General features: G+C 36.8%; 1 protein-coding gene across 2 annotated transcripts in view; it reads left to right on the forward strand.

Moving 5' to 3' along the window:
• KCNIP4 (potassium voltage-gated channel interacting protein 4) overlaps positions 1 to 19,844 on the forward strand; it is a 482,165-nt gene that overhangs the window by 324,285 nt on the left and 138,036 nt on the right. Inside the window, exon 1 of one of the 2 annotated variants that reach the window (XM_069069119.1) lies at positions 10,814 to 10,914. The exons of the other annotated variant lie outside the window; for it this stretch is intronic. The gene's annotated coding sequence lies outside the window, so the exon portion shown is untranslated. Of the gene's footprint in view, positions 1 to 10,813; positions 10,915 to 19,844 lie in introns of those variants that run through there. 2 annotated transcript variants of the gene reach the window in all.

The following is a 19,844-nucleotide window of genomic DNA, read 5'->3' on the forward strand; positions in this document are numbered from 1 at the left end:
TCACTGAATGAACACAAAATGAAAGCCTCCTTTCTTTTCCAAAAATATATTTCCTTGATGATACTTGTGTGATCCCTCACACAATTCATTGTTCATCATAGGAAAATTCATATCATAGGACAACTGGTAATGTCACCTTGGAATTAGGGTGAGAGTTAACCATAAGTCAGGAGAGGCATAACCAAAATAAAAAAACCAGTGAAGGCAATAACTGTTTCCATACCCTTATCTGTTGCAGGGGCAGAAGCAGCACAGAAATTTTTTTTTTTAATTTTGACAAAATCCTCCAAACCAGGTTATACCTGGTATAATCTGATACTCAAGGCAAAAGTGGGCTCACGAGAGTGCATATGTTGTAAAATATGGTTCAAGATTGAAAAATTAAAGAAGTAGGCTACTAGGAAGGTTTATGCCTATATATTCTCAATTCTGTCAAGATGACAGGTAGAGGATGGCAGATCTGAAAAAGAACAATATCACAAAAATAAAGCTGAGTGAATATCAAAGGATGGAAACTCCTAGTATTGGAGATTATAGAAAAGGAATTGTGAAAAAATTAAAATACATTTTAGCAATACTCTCAGGAGATACACAGATGTCCAAAATAAATTGGAAAGTTCTTTACATTGGGATTTTTTTAATCTAATGATAACTATATTTCTAGCAGAGTTCATCTAGGGACTGGAAAATATATGACTCAACTAAAATCTGAAGTTGTTTATCAGTCTATGTTGTTTAGCTGGAAAAAAAAAAATTAAGGTGCACATATCAGCTATTTATGTCAGCTTCACAACTTCCAGGAGCTATAATTTGACTGACATTGGTGCCCTTTCCACGGATTAAAACCACAACCCCTCTATATCATAGTAGATACTATTAGTGAATTGTTGTGGTCATAAAAAATCTGTCATCCACTAATCACTAATCAACCCTCTGGTGATAAGGTTTTCAGAAATTAGCAGGTGAAATTGGGTGATAAACACACAATTGCATTCTAGATCTGCTTCAGTCCCCTCAAATCCCATGACCCCCACTCAGCCACACAAAGGGAGGTTCTAGAGAAGTCCCCCACATCTTCTGGTGTTCCATTTCCACAATCAATTAACTCTGTCATTCTTCCATCTGATCATAACCTCTGATTAGTCTATCTCTCATGTGCCTTACCCCTCCCAACCCTACCCTTCATCCTCACTGTGATATCAACTCCGTCCATTCCCCAGCATTTTTCCAGGCCACCATCCATTGTGTCTTTGTGTCTGCTCAAACTTCACTCTCCCTTCCCAATCCTAATCTCTACCTGTAGTTTTCTAGTTCAACTCCATTTGTCTCAGATCCTTTTCCCCCACCTCATCTCATTGCCTCTCATGTCTTGCCTAATCCTAATCATGCATCATTCACACTGTCTGCCTCTGGTGCTCCTCCAATCCATTTCACTGAGATGAATGGGATTAAGTAATGAAAATTCATAGTATCTAAATTGAACTGGGACCTCATTCTATGAAGGCAGTTCACTTATTTCTCCCTAATTGATTATCCATCTCAGTGATCTCCAAACTTTTCATGCACCCATTTTGGTAGAAATGTTAGTGTATAAATCCTAAATATGTATGTTTAGTTACAAATTACATTTGTATTATTGTCATAATAATTATGTATTATTTATAGATGCCAACAATTACCCAGTAATTCGGAGAGTTTTTCCTCTCCCCACCATTCTCCACTGCCCATGTTGAATGTTCTATCCCTACCAGATGCTAACACGCTCATCCCCACAATTCTGAGGGTTAGTTAGAGCCTTGCTATACGTCAACTCAACATCCCACAATTCCCTTTCCAAAAGTCATTGATTGGGGACCATATGCTCTGCGGTCACTTTCCAAAGTCTCCCAGGCCTTACCAACTTCTTGTCCTTTTTACACTATAGACTCCTGGGCATTTCCATGTTCCCTGACATTCTTGCAGGTTCAGTTACCATCTCTATGCAAATGTCGGCAAGATCTATCTTGCCAGTTCTAATTCCTGTCTTGAGATACAATCCCACATCAACAACAGTAGATTAGACATTTCAAACTAGAAATCACATAGTCATATCAAACCTAACATGTTCAAAATGGAACTTCTTCCCAAACCACTCTTCTGAACTTTTTAAACCATAAACACTACCATTTTTTTAATCTCTCAGGTTAATAATTTCATTGTTATCCTTGATTCCTCATATATTCTCATCCCACAAAATCTGATCAGTTGCCATATTTTGCCATTTCTATCTTCATAGCATCTATACATATTTCCCCAATTGATAACTTACACAGATGCCACCCTAGTCCAGTCTCTCATTACCTCTCATTGTGGTCTATTTCAATGGCCTCCTAATTTGCCTCCCTACCTCAAGTCTTTCCTCTCCAATTCATCCTAAGTATAGCTGCTAAAGTGATTTTGCATCTGTAGGTTTCTCCAAATCACTTCCCTATGCAATGAATTCAGTGACTCCCCATTGCTTCTTGAATAAAGCATAGTCTTCTGTTTGTCTTTTAAAGTCTCTTATAACCTGTTCCCAGTCTACCTTTCCAACCTTATTATACATCGTTTTTCTTCCCTTACTCTACAACCCATCATAATGAATTTTCCTATGTTTCTCACACACTATACTCCATCTCTCACCTCCATATCTTTATTGGATATTGGCCATGCTCCATACCTAGAATACACTTTTCCTCAGCTCTCTCTCCCTACTTCTTTCAAGACTAAGCTCATGTATCACTTTCTACATAGAGCATTTACTGAAATTCTCCATGTCTATTTATGGGTTGAAGTGACACTGGATTCCACATTAATGACACTCAAATTCTAGAAGATCATACCAAGGTGGAAAGCTCAACCAGCATGTATTAAGCACCTATGTGATAGTCACTGTCCTCTCCCTAGGTATATAGAGACAAAAATGGTCCAGCTTGTCCTCAAGTAACTTACTTCTATCAGGGTAAACAACATTTACACATGTATGAAAGTATGTGTGTATATATGCATTACATGCAAACATAAAATTGCATAAAATAACATACATGTAGGTATTCCATATATATTACAATTCTATATTCTCTATAAATTATATTCCATATGTATTCTAGAATTTGAGCTTCATTGATGGGGATTCCAATGTCTAAGGCCAGATTTAAACTCAGGAAGATGAGTCTTCATGACTCCAGGCTTGGTAGTTTATTCACTCTGCCACTTAGCTTCTCTTGTCACTCATTTAATATTCATCAGAAGTGGGATTTGAATGAAACTCTTCCTAACATCCAAGACTAGACTTCTATTAACTAATAAGTATAATATCTGACATTGTATAATACCTTCTTATGAAGAAAGTGAAATATCATTAGGAAAAGCACATACTTAACATTTTAAAGTTTGTTAATAACAGTAATTTGACACAGCAAGCTTTGCAGATTTAAAGATGACCAGAATAACACCGCTTGTCCAGGAAGATATAATAATCAGCTTCCAATAAATTTGGGTTAAAAAGCAAGAAGATACATTATTTTTAAAGAGGAACACTGTTTTGATAAGAAAATAATAATTATAATATTATACTCATGTTAAAAATAATTGAATAAATAACTTTGTAGGGCTCACATTATAAGAAAATTAATTTAAAAGCAGTTTGGTCAGTTTCCTGCCTTAAATCAAATTATTAGATATTCCCAAAGGAAAATTTGAAGTTATATAATTTGATTATAGGAAATACTAACAGCTAAATGTCTATTTTTCTTGGCCTGAAAGAAGGAAGATGTGTGTGTGTGTATACAGAGGTAGATATGAGATATTATATATACATACACATATATATACATATATACTATATGAACTATAGATCTATAATACATACACATATGCATATGTTCTTAGCCTGAACAAAGACAGATAGATAGAAATGTGTGTATGTGTGATTTAAATCATATCTGATTTTGAATTTACTTAATAATTAAGAAAAAACTCAGGTTAGAGGATATTTTGTTGGCAGTCTTACTGTTTTCACCATGGCAAATACTATTGGCATGATTTAGCTATAAACATACACTGGAAAAGAAGAGAGTATAACAGTATTCTACCTAATGTTCTTAATTTATTATGTGAAAACAGCATGCATCTCTTCAATCTCTAGTCCAATTCAATAACTTTTATTACATACCTGCTCCTTGGGGGCCATTATCTTAGACACCAGAGACACAGAGACAAAAATTATCCCTGCCTTGGGTTGCCTTGGAAGATATAACAGGTACACGATAAGTAAATACAAAATATATGCAAAATAATAAAAAAAATCATTAGGAATAAAGCACTACCAGCCATAGGGATGGGCTCAAGGATGCTCTTGTGTTGAGGCAGCTCCCCAACTATTCTAGGAAAGAAGGGAAGGAAGGATTGAAGGATTTACTAAATCCTTAGTTACTAAATTTATTAAATCCTATCAAACATGTATTATATCACAGACACCATACTAAATGCTTCATAAACATTATCTCATTTCATCCTCACAATGAACCTGGGAGGTAGATGTTGTTATCTCCTTTTTACAACTGAGGAAACTGAGGCAGATTGTGGTTAATGATTTGCCCAGGGTGACACAGCTAGTAAGGCTTTGAGGCCTTATTTTAACTCCAGTCTTCCAATCTCCATTCCTAGGGCTCTATCATGACATCTAGTTGCCCTTAAAAGAGAGAATTTACCGGTTATGAAGAGTATGTATATTGCCACACATGTGGAACAGCCTATGTATGCTGTTCGTGGATGTGAGAAAAAACATTCATGTGTAGGGAACAACTAGTAGACTAGGCTCACTGGAAAAGAAATCATGAAAGGGAGGAATACAAAATAAAACTGGAAAGATCTTCATTCCTATTTCACTCAACAAAAAATGTATTATATACTCACTGTACTACATGCAGTAGTTACTTTGGACAATAGAAAGTTTAGCTAAGACATGGCCCTTGCCCTTGCTTGTGAAGCTTTTCATCTAGTGGAGACACATTGGTTTTGTTGTTGTTGTTGTTTTTTTAAAGCAATCAGGGTTAAATAACTTGCTCAAGGTTACACAGCCAGTTATTTCTGGGTGTGGTGCTGAGTATCTGAGCCCAGATTTGATCCAGGTCATCCCGACACTGGAGCTGGTGCTCTTACTCGCTGTGCCACCTGGCAGCCCCTAGAGACACATTGTTTTGTTCAGTCATTTCTTCTGTATCCAACTCTTCTTGACCTTATTTGGGGTTTCCTCTGCAGAAATGCTGGGGTGGTTTGTGATTTCCTTCTTCAGTTCATTTTACAGATGAGGAAACTGAGGCAAATATGGTCATATAGCTAATTACTTTATCTCTCTATTCGAGAGAAGGTTGAGAACATCAAATATTATAGTTTTCTCCTATTGCTGGTTAATCTATGCTGATGAAGGGCAGTAATGGTGCACTGCAGAGAATACAAAAATCACTCCAGCACACCCCTTGGATGACTTTTAATGAAAGAGGTGTAGGTTCTCATTTTTCCTTGAGTATTGGCTACCTGTGTGACCTTAAATCATTTACTCTCTCGGCTTTGGTTTTGGCATCTTTAAAATAAGAGGATTGGGTGGGGGGAGATGAACTGGATGATTTCTAAATATCTTTCCCATTATAAAATTCTATGATTCCGAATATACAGTTTATCTGAATTAACTAACAACTCATGAAATGACAAGGTGAGGTGAGCAGATTGAGGGAGATTAAAAAAGATACTGGTGGAAAGAAATCAACCTCTAGTTACCTTTTTATCAGAATGAAACATAAATTATACAGTTTATAAAATGAACAAGAATTGACTGTAATCCTACCCCCCCAAGGTGGGGGGGGGAGAATACAAGAGTGAAAGGATAGAACAGGGCAAAATTCATTTAAATAGAAATAGGCATATCCAAATGGCAATATGAAGAAGTATTTCTTCGCATAGAAGCCATGAGTTCTCCACATATAGATGATTCACTTTGAGGTTTTTCCACAGCAGATTTTGATTTGATTTTAATTTAAAATTCAGCAAGCACCTAGAATCAGTTTCCTCAAGGGGTAACTAAAGTACTGGGGAAGGCAAATGTGTTTTAATATTTGACAAATCTAAACACATTTGGGAAGGAAAATCTGCTGAAAAATTCATGATTCATTTCAAAGCCCCAAATTCTGGATTTCTAACACCCCATTTTCAATTGGTTCCTTTAATGTGGGTCATTAAGTTCATAGAATTTAGAGCTGGAATGGATCCTATGACTCATGTCACCCAACAGAATTTGGAAATACCCAGGGATGTGTTGTAGTCAGTTTGAACCAGCTCATAAGAGAAGATTCTTAGACTTGCAGTGTGAGCATCTATACCTTAGAAATTAAAAATGCTAAAAATCAGGGATTAACATTTTTGTAGACTTTCTTGTCTAGGCTTAAGAAAGTGATAGAGAAAATGTGAATAATGCAAATTAAACATAAATGTGTATAAGGTGTGCATTTTGTTTTAGAAAGCCAGTTGTTAAACATTTAACAGCACCCTACTGGGGATACCTAAAAATTAGTTTTGGTAAATGAAGGGTGACCTGCTTATAAATGACAAAACTAAAAGCTTAAAAGTTGTTTGGTATTTGCTTTTTCAAGAATACATTTGAAAATCTCATTTGTTTAAAATGAACCCTAAGCAAATCATTGACCTTTAGACATATATGTTATGTAGCTGTCTGACAAGTTCATATGTGCAACTTACAGAATCCTATTCAAAGCTGCTGTTGATGAATAATCTTGTCATTGGTTCAAAAGGGGATTGGGAGAGACTCAAAGAGCCTTCGGAACTCTGGTGATTTTTCTCATATTTATTGATCCACAGGAGACATTGTGTCTGAGAAAATGTTATTAGCCATTTTCATTCACTAGTAATCTGCAGACTTAGGTTCTAAGAAGAAAAATAGTGTCCATAATTTAAAAGCACAGGATGGAAGTAGAGAAGGGCTGTAAATTATGGAACAGGGAACTTCTTTCTCAGGCCAGACCAAAGGAACCATTTTTCTTTTCTTCTGTTAGGCTGTTACTAAGTAAATCAGAGCTAAGAATAAGATAAAGACCATAATTTTCCCTTATATAAATGTTTTCCTGGAGAGGGGGGAAAGGAGGGGGGTGGGGTGATTTGCCACTTATGCCATCATCATCAAGACTTGTTGAATCCATAATTCAGGAATCATCTTTTGCCCCTGAAGCCTGAAATTTAAATGGAATAGCATTTCTTATATCTGTGGAAGAAAGCAGTTGATGAAAAATGACTACTTGCTTAAACCACTATTTAAATCTGAAGGGTTGAAAAGAGGAGCAACCAAGATTAACGACGGGCCAACTTATCTTCAATAATCCCAAGGTCTTTAAGATGAAATCTTTTTTCCTTGATCAAAAGTAAAGCGTATTCACCCAGTCCTAGATCATTAATATGGTATAAATCTTCTGTGTATACTTTTTCAGCTTTGTCCCCTGATGGAGTGGGACCTCCTTAAAGGCAAAAGAGATTTCATTTTTGTCTTTGTATTCTCAGTACCTAAAATAGTGCCTGGCACATAACAGGAACTTAATAAATCCTTGGGAAAGCTAGGTGGTAGAATGGATAGATTGCCAGACTTGGAGTCAGGAAGACACATCTTCCTGAGTTTAAATCTGACCTCAGACATTTACTAGCTATATGACCCTCAGTAAGTCACTTAAAACTGATTGCCTCAGTTTCCTCATCTGTAAAATGAGCTGTAAAAGGATAAGGCAAACCACTCAAGTATCTTTATCAAGACAACCCGAAGTGGGGTCACAGAGAGTCAGAAATGACTTCAAACAACTGAACAAAAATATCAATCAATTTTTGTTAATTGGTTGATGTGTTTAATTTTTATTCCCTTTTCTTACTGCTTAATTTTAGAAGTACAATATATTGTAGTACCAACTTAGATTACCTTCTGAATTGCAGAAAAACTTTAAAGTTGAAAAAAAAATCAGAGCTAATTGTTTGGGCTTATTTTATTTGCTTGAGTTAGTAGATATCTTCTTGGCTTCATGATTTTCATAGCCAGTTTATGTGTGGAAACTATATTGACTAGTGTGTTTGGTCTTCCTGGAGTAAAATCCCAGCAACATGCACCTCTACAAAAGTCAAGTCAAGAAATCAAGTATTTATTAAGTAACTATAATGTTAAGTGCTAGAGATACAAAGTTATACATACATATTGTGTATCTTATATAGCTACTGTTTCATTTGGAAAGTTAGCTGAATTAAAGAAGCCAGACTATGCTTCAGTGAGAGTGAAGCAGAGCTCAGTTCAAATATGGCCTCAGATAGTTTCTAGCTTTGTGACTCTGAACAAATCATTTAACCTCAGCTTGCCTCAGTTTCATCATTTATAAAATGATAAGAGTACCAAAATCTTAGAAGAATAAAAATTACCACCAATGTCTTGTATGCCAGAAGTATTGCAAAAACGTCATAGAGCACATAAAAGTTCAGAAAAGGGAGTCAGCCAGTCATACATAAAAAAATGAGAGGTGAAACATACACAATTTAAACCTTACTACATTGGTACTCTAAAAATATTAAAAGAATTATAAGAAAGCCTCCAGTGAATAATAGGTCAATAATGGATAGAAGTTGTTTAATGATCTGGATAAAAATCCTACTCTCCCACAAGATAAGAATGTATTGTGTGGTTGCCATAGGCATTAATGGAGAGACTGCTTGTACTGATGAAAACAGATCCACCAATGTATCAAAATGAAGTCCTGGCCCAAAGACCTGTCATTGATGGCATAGAGTCTGTAGCAGACATTAATATTCCTTACCCATGCTTCTCTTGAAAAACTTACACATTAAACCAAGGAGCCCCAAATTAAAGCTAAGAAACAGTGATTCTCTCATGACAGATGTAGATTTTCCAAAAAAAAAAAAACAACATAAAGAACACAGATATGTGAGATGTGAAGCTGTACTCACCCCTTGGAAACACATTGCCCAGCAGTAGAATGAGATATCAAGAAAAAAGTGATGGAATAAAGTAAAGTTGTCTTTGAAAGCAAGCTACTCACCTACACTCCAGGGCATAACTTGGCTCAGAAAAATCCTGTGAAAAGTACCTGTCTAATAATGGAAATGATACCAGTTTAACTTTTTGAGTTTCCTCTTGGAAACAGAATTCTAGTCTAACAATAATCACATCCTACTTTCCCTGAACTATTTCAGGATTTTGCTACTGGATCCCATAGGAATGTTTACATAGTTATCAAAGAAACAACCCTCACTTCTACCACCACCATCCCAAATTGCATAGTATAGCAGGATCAATAGCCATGCTTTCCCTTTTATTAAATAGAATCCTCTTTAAAAGGGGGGAGGGTACAGAGGATATGTGATTCTTTACAGTACTTCTCGGATTTTGCTCTAAGTTCTTACTTCAAAAGATCTATGACTCAGAGGACTTGACTAGAGTGGGGCACTCAGGACTGCTTTAGTGTGTCAAGTTTAGAGCATAGTGTTTGAGTTGGACCTTTAACGATGGGTAAGATTTTAATAGAGAAGAAAATGGCAGGCTTTCCAAATATGAGGAAGAACAGGAGCAAGGGTGTGGATGCAGGGAAGTGTGAAAATCTTGCAAAAAGTGTAAGGGACTATTTTGATTTTTGAAAGGTTTACTGACAACTTATTTTCAGTTGACTAATCTGGATGGTTCATATTTACAGGGGCAGGACAGGGGCAATTAATGATCTGATAAACTTCCCTGAAGACCTGGCATCACAAATCACAGACATTAGTCTGCACTGCTTTGTGGAGGTCATCTTAACCTTAGTTTAAATTGAGTGCCTTGCTTTTGTTTTATGTTTATTTTGGCCAGTTGCTGGTTTACATAATACATTTCAGTTTGTGAATTGTCTTCCTGGTTTTAAGATAGTAAATAAGTGAGTAATGAGTTTGACAATTATAATTTCCATGATTGACAGTACCATTTGTCTCAAACACTTGCCACCGTTCTCCCTCCTTTCTTGATTTTCCTTGTAACAACCATGGCTACCCAAAATTCCTAAGTACTTCTCAGCCTGCTCTGGGGTTAACATCCTTCCAAATCTATCTTACTTCCTTTGAAATTACCTCCACTTGAATAAACTACATTGATTAACATTGCTGTGTGGGGGAAAAAATGTGAAAGATTGTCATACATCTGCATATCAAATTATGCTAATCAAGGCACCCCAGCTGCACCTCAAGGACATTTGTTTCTTACTTTCAGTGAAGGCAAAGGTACTAGCAGGTTATTACAGATTTATGCAGGGGAAAGATCTCCTTTGTAATCAGCAGTGGTGAGTGATGAGAGGTTGGGAAGTCATCAAAGGGGACATCAAAGCTGTTTTTCATGGTGAAATTTCAATCCAGTTAAATAGTTTTCAATAAAGCTTATTGAATTTCTCCTCCCTTTGTACCTTTTGAAAAAATTGACACAACCCTTTAGTTTTCATTTTCAAAGTGTTAACTTTAGCAATTCAGTGACTACATTTGTTACTCATTACATTAAATAGTTTTAATGCAGATATGAAGAGGAAACTTTCCAATTTGAAAGTATGCTTTAAAAGGGGAGGGGAGAATTCTTTTGGTTCCAGCTGACTAATTCTCATTGAGTAAATGAATGCTTCTTGATCCCTGCTTGCCCTAATTCTTCTGCTATATCATCCCGGCATGCACCCCACGGGCTCCGAAGACTGTATTAACACAACTGCAAATGTATCTTCTAGGTTTCCTCTACGCTCAGAGTGGTACCAAGCGCAGCATTAAAGAGCGGCTTTTGAAGCTCTTGCCCTGCTCGGCTGCCAAAACGGCATCTCCTGATATTCAAAGCAAGTTTTGTTTTGTTTTGTTTTTTGTCTGTCTGGTTGGTCTATTTATTTAGGTTTGCATGCGATGCAGTTTTCTGCTTTTGAAAAATAAATCAATATATTAGCTTGCTTTATACAAGACACTGTTAATGTATCAGTATTCAATGGAAAACTCCAGGGACCATTTCTGCTCTAAAAACATGTCTCCTCCTTCCCCCACCTTTGGCAGATTTATGGCGAAGAATCAGTGATGAGCTTGTTAAGGTTTCCTTGACTGGTGGAGGAGAAGTAAGGTCAGGAAAGGAAAGTGAATGGTGCCTTGTGCTCATTCTAGAACATGGAATTAACTCATTAATTGTAGGAACTCGGAATTATTACATTGCCATATTATTCATCTATGAACTGTTGTAACTCATGATGTAAGACTCTTAGGCCTTCTCTCTCTCTCTCTCTTTCTCTTCCCCACCCCCTGATTAGAATGTGAGGCCATTGAGAGCAAAGGGGAGCCTCACTTTTCTTTGTGTGCCCCGCACTTGGTCCAATACTTGACACTTTTGTATGTTGTCTCCCCCTCATCCCATTAGACCATAAGCTCCTTGAGGACAGAGACTACCTTTCTTTTTCTTATTTGTGTCCCCAGTGCTAACCACAGTGCCTGACACATAATAGGTGCTTAATGAATATTGAATTGAAATTGTATTCAATTGATACATTGTAAGCATTAATACATGTATTTCATTCTTTTCTCTCAGTGTTCCTATTTGCCATCACTTTCTCTTCTCTCCTTATTTCTCTTGGGATGAGTTATCATCTCTATGCAAATGAGTCTCAAATATACATCTCTTTCACTTTCTGCAATCCTGAATCATCAACTGTCAGTAGGATGTCTTCACCAGGATGTCCCATTCAAACTCAACATATCCCAAATAAAATTCAGTCTCTGTCCATCCTTCTCCCCTAAAACCTACCCATTTTCCTAATTACCTCCCTCCCCTAAAATCCACCCCTATCCCTAACTCCCATTCCCCACCCAGAATCTACATTTTTCCTTAACTCCCACCATCTCTCTTTTCCCCTAATTCCTCAATTTCTGTGAAGATGGCACCATCTTTCCAGTCACTGAGCGTTGTAACCTCAGAGTCATCCTAAAATTTTCAGTTCAATTCAGTAAACACTTATTAAGTACTTACTGTGTGCCAGGCACTGTACTATGCCAGTCAATAACCATTACCAGCACCAATACCTCACACACCTTTTGACAAGTCTTATATTTCTACCTTCACTACATCTCTCACATCTGTCTACTTCTTTCTGCTCAAATGGGTACCACCCTAGTTCAGACTGTCATACCTCACACCTGGACTATTACAATAATTTCTTAACTAATTTCCCTGAATCTAGTCTATTCCCTCAGAAATCCCTTTTCCAGATAGCCCCAAAGTTAATACTGCTAAAGCAAAGATCTAACCACATCACTCCCTTTCTCAATAAGGTTTATTCAGTGGTTCCCATTGTTTACAGGATAAAAGAGAAATTTCTTTGTTTAAGCATTTAAAATTCTTCAAAATGGGACTCTAACCTCTTTTCCCAGGTCTTATGTGGTATGACTCCTCTCCCCTACTCTTTATTCCAGCCCACCAACCCTATTTGCTATTCTCTATCAATGACATTCCATTCTCCCCTATCCCCAGTCATTTGCATAGATCTGAAATGGCTCAACCACTTAGCACCCAAAAGTTTCCTTCCAAGCCCAGTTCACATGCCACCTACATGAAGTTTTCCCTGATTTCCCCCAGTCATTTGTATTCACTCTCCCATGTACAAAATTACTCTATATTTACTCTAAATACATTTACAAATACTTGTGTATATTCTGTTTGCCTTCACTATAATGTAAGGGATTATTTTATGTTTATATGTGCATTCCTAGCCCAGTGCCTAGCCCATGATAAGCATTTAACAAGCCTTTATTGAATTAAACTGGTAGAATTGTTTCTTTACTTTCTATCCAGCAAAAAAAGAAAAAAAACCTACTTGTTAGCTTAGAAAGTATCCCTTAGTAAAATTGAGTGGTTGTGGTTTGTCCTTCCTTCTCAAAGAGGACCAAGACATCAGGGAGATAATGAAATGACATTCATTGAATTGGATTTGATTGAGAGAGGCCTGTGCATGGTCACCAGCCTCACTTTCTCCTCCAGAGTCATCTAGGTCAAGTGGTCTTTCTAAATTCTCACTTTGAGTAAGGCAACACCCATTCAGTGAATAGGCCTATTGAAGAAGTTAGTTAAGGAATGGCCCCTTTAATTAAAAAAAAATCAAACTGGGAGGGGAAGACCATCAGGCTTGGTAGACAATGAAGTAATAATACATGAGTTTGAAACTAAAATACACAATTTTTCACCCTTGTCATTCTCTTTTTCCATTAACATTATCTTAAGAAGGACAAAATAGGAAGGTGCAACTGTATAAGTTTTTATTTCTTAATGGAAGAGATGAAGAAAACAAAATTACTTCCTTCATTAGGTATACTCACTTAAAAAAAATTGGGGGAGGGTTTTGCAGAGGGTCCAGTACTATGATCTTATCCATGTGGGGAACTCTCAGTGTAGAAATTCCTTCCATCTATACAAATTGTCAGTTAATCTATAACTTATAGTCATAGAGTTGCTTTTAGGATACTGAGAGTCTAAGTAACTTTCCCTTGGGCACATAATTAGCATATGTCAGGACTAGAATGAGGGCTATCATGAACCAGGATTTAAATACAGGTCTTTTTAACTCATGGTCTGCCCTTTATCTATACCATCATGTTCCTTAGCAGAACCAATAACTGATTTGAAAGTTTGAATGCTCTCCAGTTTCTCCATTCAATAGTCAAAAATTAAAATATTTGGGGAGAGGCCAAAGGGCATAACCAAGCCATAAAATAACTTCAAATGAAGACCTGAAAGTTATGTGGAAACAAATTACATTCAGCAGGTTGGATGGTGAAACACAACAGGCAGGGAATATAAATATAACTTAAGTCATAGTTGCATGTCAGAGAAAAAAAAAGATCCAAACAAAAAAAAGTGTTTAGCTCCTTGTGTTTTTCTGGAAGGTAATAAAATTAAGGCACCCCCCCTAACCAATCCTACAACCAAAGACATTTATTTTCATTGTTACCTAACAATTTGTCCATGTCCTCTGACTTTTGCGTGTATAATTTGCTTCTTTTTCTAGTCTTCAATGAAGTTAATACCCAACTGGGCCATTAGGGACATTTACCAAGAAAGGCGTAAGTCACCTATACAAAGTAGTCACATTATCACATTAGATATCACTGTCTAGTGACTTTGTGCCTATTTAAGGTGTTGTCCTTCCCACTCCCAAAACCCTTTACCTTGTTATCATCTGGATTTTGAGTCAAAGATTTGAACCCTGCATGTGCCAATTACTCTAGCTAGAAGACTTTGGGCAAATCACTTCCCCTAATTGGTAACAATACTCATGACCTATACTACACAGGATTACTATAAGGAAAGCATTTTGCAAACCATAAAATTATAGGTAAATATGAATTGATATTGATATGAACATTACATTTCTGTATTAAATATATTGGTTGGAAATCAAAACAAATAAGATGAGTTAAAGGAGCTGGGAATGTTTACCCTCAAAAAGAAAAGTCTTGGTGGGGGAAGGAGAGAGCAGAATTGTGGATTTCAGGTGTCTGAAGGACTGTTCAGTGAAAGTTCTTTCCTTGCTAAATGGATAGGCAAAGTGAAAGAGTTGGTATTGCTGTAAGGAAAAATTCGATGATGATGATGATGATACCACCAATACCATTAGCTGAAATCCTTGGAATTTAAGACCATGTCAACAGATAAACCATACCATCTAAGTTCAGTGATCATTATTACCACATTGGCAGGGATGAGTTTTATTGGACAAAAGGGAAGTACTTTTTGATAGAAGGAAAAGGAAGTATGGGGTTGTGGCTAGAAAGGCAGACTGAGGTGAATTACCACAGAGGGGTGGCCCAGGATATGATAGTAACAACAGCCTACTTTTATACATAACTCTGAAAGGAAGGAAATACAAATGTTATTCTCTCCATTTTATAGATGGTGAAACAGAGTAAGATATTTGCCCAATGTCACTTGACCCCCAAGGTCCACACCTTTTCTGATTCTGTGTCTGATTTACTTTTCCCTGTGTTCATGTCTCCTGGCATATCAACCTAGCTCTTTTGATTCGGAGTCCTACCCAGTGCTTACTGCACAACACAACTATGTGGATTATAGACAGCATCAGGGGCAAAACAAGGAGAGTCTGGAATAAGGTGGCATGCTATTTTCTCTTTATTCAGCACATTGCTGTTGATTTTCCTGTAAGTGCCCAGGTAGGGACTTTGAAGGGCAGCAAAATTGCTTAGGAAATGTCCTATATCATCAGCCATGGAAGCCAATCAATAGCTATAAAAATATTTTCTACCATTAGCCAAAAGCCTAAGCAAACAATTCAGTTGAAGGAGACCAGTTTCAGGGGTGGCTAGGTGGCACAGTGAATAGAGCACCAGCCCTGGAGTCAGGAGAACCTGAGTTCAAATCTGACCTCCAACACTTAACACAAAACTAGCCATGTGACCTTGGGCAAGTCACTTAACCCCAACTGCCCTACCTACCACCCTCCAAAGAGTGAAAAAAAAAACCCCCAAAAAAAAGAAAAGAAAAGGAGACCAGTTTCAAATGCCACTGTTTCCTATCTCCAAATAGTATATTCTTTGCACTTTTCTCATAACAAGAATGTGAGATTAATCAACATTAATCTCTCTATTGTATAGATGACTAAACTGAGACTTAAGAGACTTATTACTTATTCATACTGAGTAAATTAAGAATAATAATTCCTATGGTCAGTCTTAAATAATTCCTGAATGATGAAAAAATGTATTTATAGAATCTGGATTTTAGAAAGGAAATTAAGGATCATTTTGTCCAAATTTCTGTCCCTGGTAGGAATTCTTTCAACATCATCCTTTAGGTGATGATCTAACTTCTACTCATATATTTCCAGTGTCAAGGAACTCACTATCTATACATAAGGCTGCCTATCCCATTATGAAATAGCCCCCAGTGTCTTGGTTGAACTGAATCACTGACAGAGTTTTCTAATGCAAGAATTGTTTTCATCAATAAAAAAGAGACAAAGAATAAAGTATCATCATGTGAAGTGAAGCAGGTTGATTTTGGTATGTGGAGAAAGACTAGACAAGTGTCAAGCCATCCATTTTCATTGAATTGCATATGGTGACAGGTCAATTTGTCTTCCTGTACGAGAGTCAAACGCCCAGTAGAAAATTGTGAATGTTAGATCAAATCTACTATAAAGAAAGTTTTGGATTGCATCCCTCTCACCTGTAAGTGACATTCTTCTCCAACTAAACAAACAGATGTGCTAGAAACCGAGGCTGGCACTGTGTGCAAAATTAGTCAGACACTAATTTCCCTGTCTTTGACTCATCACACTGACTCCTAGAAGGCCATTTGGCTATTCTTGGTCAAATGACTATTTTTAAGGCTCATAACAGTATCTGTTCACCAACACTAAGGGACTAACTGATTAATTTCAAAAAAAGTTAATATAGTTAATAATCACATATTGTCCTTGGACTCTTGGCAAGTTTCTCATATTCCCTGTGCTACTTCCCAAGTTGGGAAGGAGTAGTTTTCTATCTGTTCTACTTGAAAGAGTGTCTTCAAGGTGCTGCCTACATTTATGAAATCACAGGTCCAGACTCCTCATCCCCCCAAAAGAAATTTCCTAAAAAATTAATTGTTACCACAAAATAAGAGGAAGCACTAAGGCTGAGGCCCTTGCCAGTAGTCCTAAAGAAGGCATAAGCCCCTTACCTACTTAGATGATACCCGCAAGCAGTGGATAAAAGCAGGAATATTCAGAAAACAAATATTTGTTGAAAAATAAGGTTTGTACAGGCCATCTAATTCCAACCAAATATGACCAAAAGCCATCCTTTGCAGTATCTCTAATAAATAACTATTATACCTCCATTAGAAGACTACCAGCAATGAGGATCCTACTATTTTTAGAAACAAGCCATTGTTTTCTTGGAGGATATTAGTTGTCAAGTAATCCCATCCCCTTCTGCCCTTACCCTTACACATATATAAAGGCCTAATCAGCCTTTTTGCATCTCCCATTCTTTGTTTCTCTTTCTGCATTCAGGGGTCAAGTAGAACAGATCTAATCTCACTTCTGTATAATGTCCTTTCCATTATTTGAAGAAATCTAAACCTTCTATTCTCTAGCTTCTTCTCTCTTCTCTCTTCTTCCAAGTATCAATCCATCTTTCAATTGACCTTTATATGAGGCAATCTAGTCTAACCATTTTATAGATGAGCAAATTGAAACTCCAAGGGGAAGTGCCTTGCAAGGATCATATTGGTAGTACGGATAAAATGTGGGATTTTAAGCCAATTCATCTGATACCAAAACCAGTCATCTTTATATTTTGTTCCTGTGAACTAGTATTATTTCATATGAAGAACTGGATAATTCATTAGATGGATTAGTCTCAAGAATTCTTGATTGAATAGTAGATACCATGTGATCAAATGGAATTTTCCTCATTTTTTTCTTTGTCCATGGCAATATGATCTATCTAAGTTTCTCTAGGCAAGTAGTTTGTGCTTCAATTTCTTTGCTCTAAAATGGAATTAATCCAGACATATACTCTCATTTTGTCCCTGGGATATTCTGGAGGCAATCAGATCCACATCTGAACAATGTATTTATGAAATAAAGCACTAAAGGCAAGACATTATTAGACATTGACTTATATGGATTCATATTATATCTATATAAGCATATATTTGTGTTTTAATTTCTTAAGTGCTAACACCTGCTCTATAATCTCCTGGTGCCCTAATTCTATGACAGTAATTGATTCCTGAAATTAAATGTATGTTCTTGCCTTGCTTTTTTATTATAGCTGACACAGCAGACCAAAATGCGATGAGGTTATTATGAGAACAGACTACTCATAACTGCTAAGCCGCCATCAGCACATTGTTCAACATAATTGTGAACCACAGCTTGCTAAATGGATTTCAGTTTTTAATATTAAATATAACACAGAATTTCAATTTGTGTGTGTGTGTTTTCCTAGTCACCATATTGAATGTGTTTATCTTCTGTGAAAGTTGTGGATGCCTCTCTTGGCAATGAAATACTTTGCATTGGCTGTTGGAGTATTTGTTTTTGGAAAGTGTTTAGAACTACCCAAATACTGCCAATTAAAACTCAGCCTTGGCTACTCAGACCTGGAGTATAGCACCACTTTTAACCTTCTGACAATTACTTGAACTCCTGCTGGCTCCTTGGTGACTTTAACAAAAACTGAGAAAAATAAAAAAAAAATGAATGAAATAAAAAGCAAAGAAAAGCAGAACTGGGCAGGTAGTCAGAAAAATATCCACTTCCAGGTTATATGTTGCATGATTGATATTAGCCTATATGTTCCATTTTTAATAATGCATCTTCTTTTGGGGGAAGTGAGGAGATTCAGGGATGCTAATTTCTTTATGTTTATTAAAATTGAAAATTGTATTCTAAGATTCTTGTCATTTAGGATTATAGATTTAGAGCTAGGAGAGACCTTTAGGGTCATCCTACCTAATCCCATCATTTTGCAGATGAGGAAACTGAATCAAGTAGTTAAATGTCTTGCTCAAGGTCACACAACTGGTAAGTGACCCACTAAGAAGTTAAATCCCAGGTCCTTTGACTTCAAGTCTCCATGGTCCTTTCCTGTGCACCACATTTGTGACAAATGTCTCAGACCAATAATTTAGTGTCTTGGCACAAACTTGGGAAATAAAGAACCTACCATGTAAAATAAAGTGATTTGGCAATCTAACAAACACTTAAGTTCAAAGAATTTCAGGCCTTTAGAAACTATTCAGTCCATTCCTCTCCTTTTGAAAATTAGGAAGTAAAGGGTCAGTAAGGGAAAGTAATCTGGTTGATGTTACATACCCGTTTTGTAGTGGAGATAGGACTAACACCAGTCTTCTGACTCCCACTGGGCTCTTCTTTCCCCTACACTCTGCCAACAGTAATCCTTATTAAAACCCTCCAGGGTAAAGTACAAATAAACATTTTGCTTTCTGATGCTATTCTTCACTTTTCCCTTCCTTTATTAGGAAGCCAGATGTTCCTGCTTCCAGGCAGCTGATTCCTTTTGGCAGGCTTATTAGATTTAAAGTCAAAGCTCGGTATCTCCCAAGTTCATGTGCTCTTTTTCTATATTAGTGAACAAAATGAAGCCAACCTTTCACTTTCGGCTTGATTTTTTTAAAGCATTTTTACTTTGGTCTTGATTTGGGGTGAAAGGTATTGAGTAGTCTTGGCTGGTGAAAATCTACCCAACAGAATGGTAGGAAAATGAAAGCCATTGGTTATCACTTTTATAGAACATTATGAAAGGTCACTCATGTAAGTTTCATAAAGTTGTGATACTGATATGTTTGCTATTTACAGTGGCTTATGAAATTACTCTTGGGATTAAAATCAGCCCAGCCAGTAGTGGTTCCTGCAGGGTTACATTAGGCCCTAAAGTAGGAAAGGAATGCTTTAAGTAGACTCAATTTTCCACTCCACCGAGTCCATAAAATACAGGTTATTGCTAAGTTACTTGCTTAGATGGAAGATTAAAGTTCAAGCTGTCTCTCTCTTCAAGCTGCTTCCCAGCTCAGGGATACTTAGCAGCAATGAGAGCCACATATGATACTAGAAAGGGTATTGTACCAAAAATCAGAAGGTCTAGATACTGTTTCTGACCACTGTACTATCTGACTATGTGACATTAGACAACTCAATTTACTTCTATAGGATTACATTTCCTGTTCTATAAAAATAGGAAAACTGAGACAAGAACCCAGGATCTCAGAT

The sequence above is a fragment of the Petaurus breviceps genome, unplaced genomic scaffold (genome assembly GCF_028583685.1).
Source record: "Petaurus breviceps papuanus isolate PSGF00001 unplaced genomic scaffold, PetGlider_PUasm1.0 140, whole genome shotgun sequence".
Classification (NCBI taxonomy): Eukaryota; Metazoa; Chordata; class Mammalia; order Diprotodontia; family Petauridae; genus Petaurus; species Petaurus breviceps.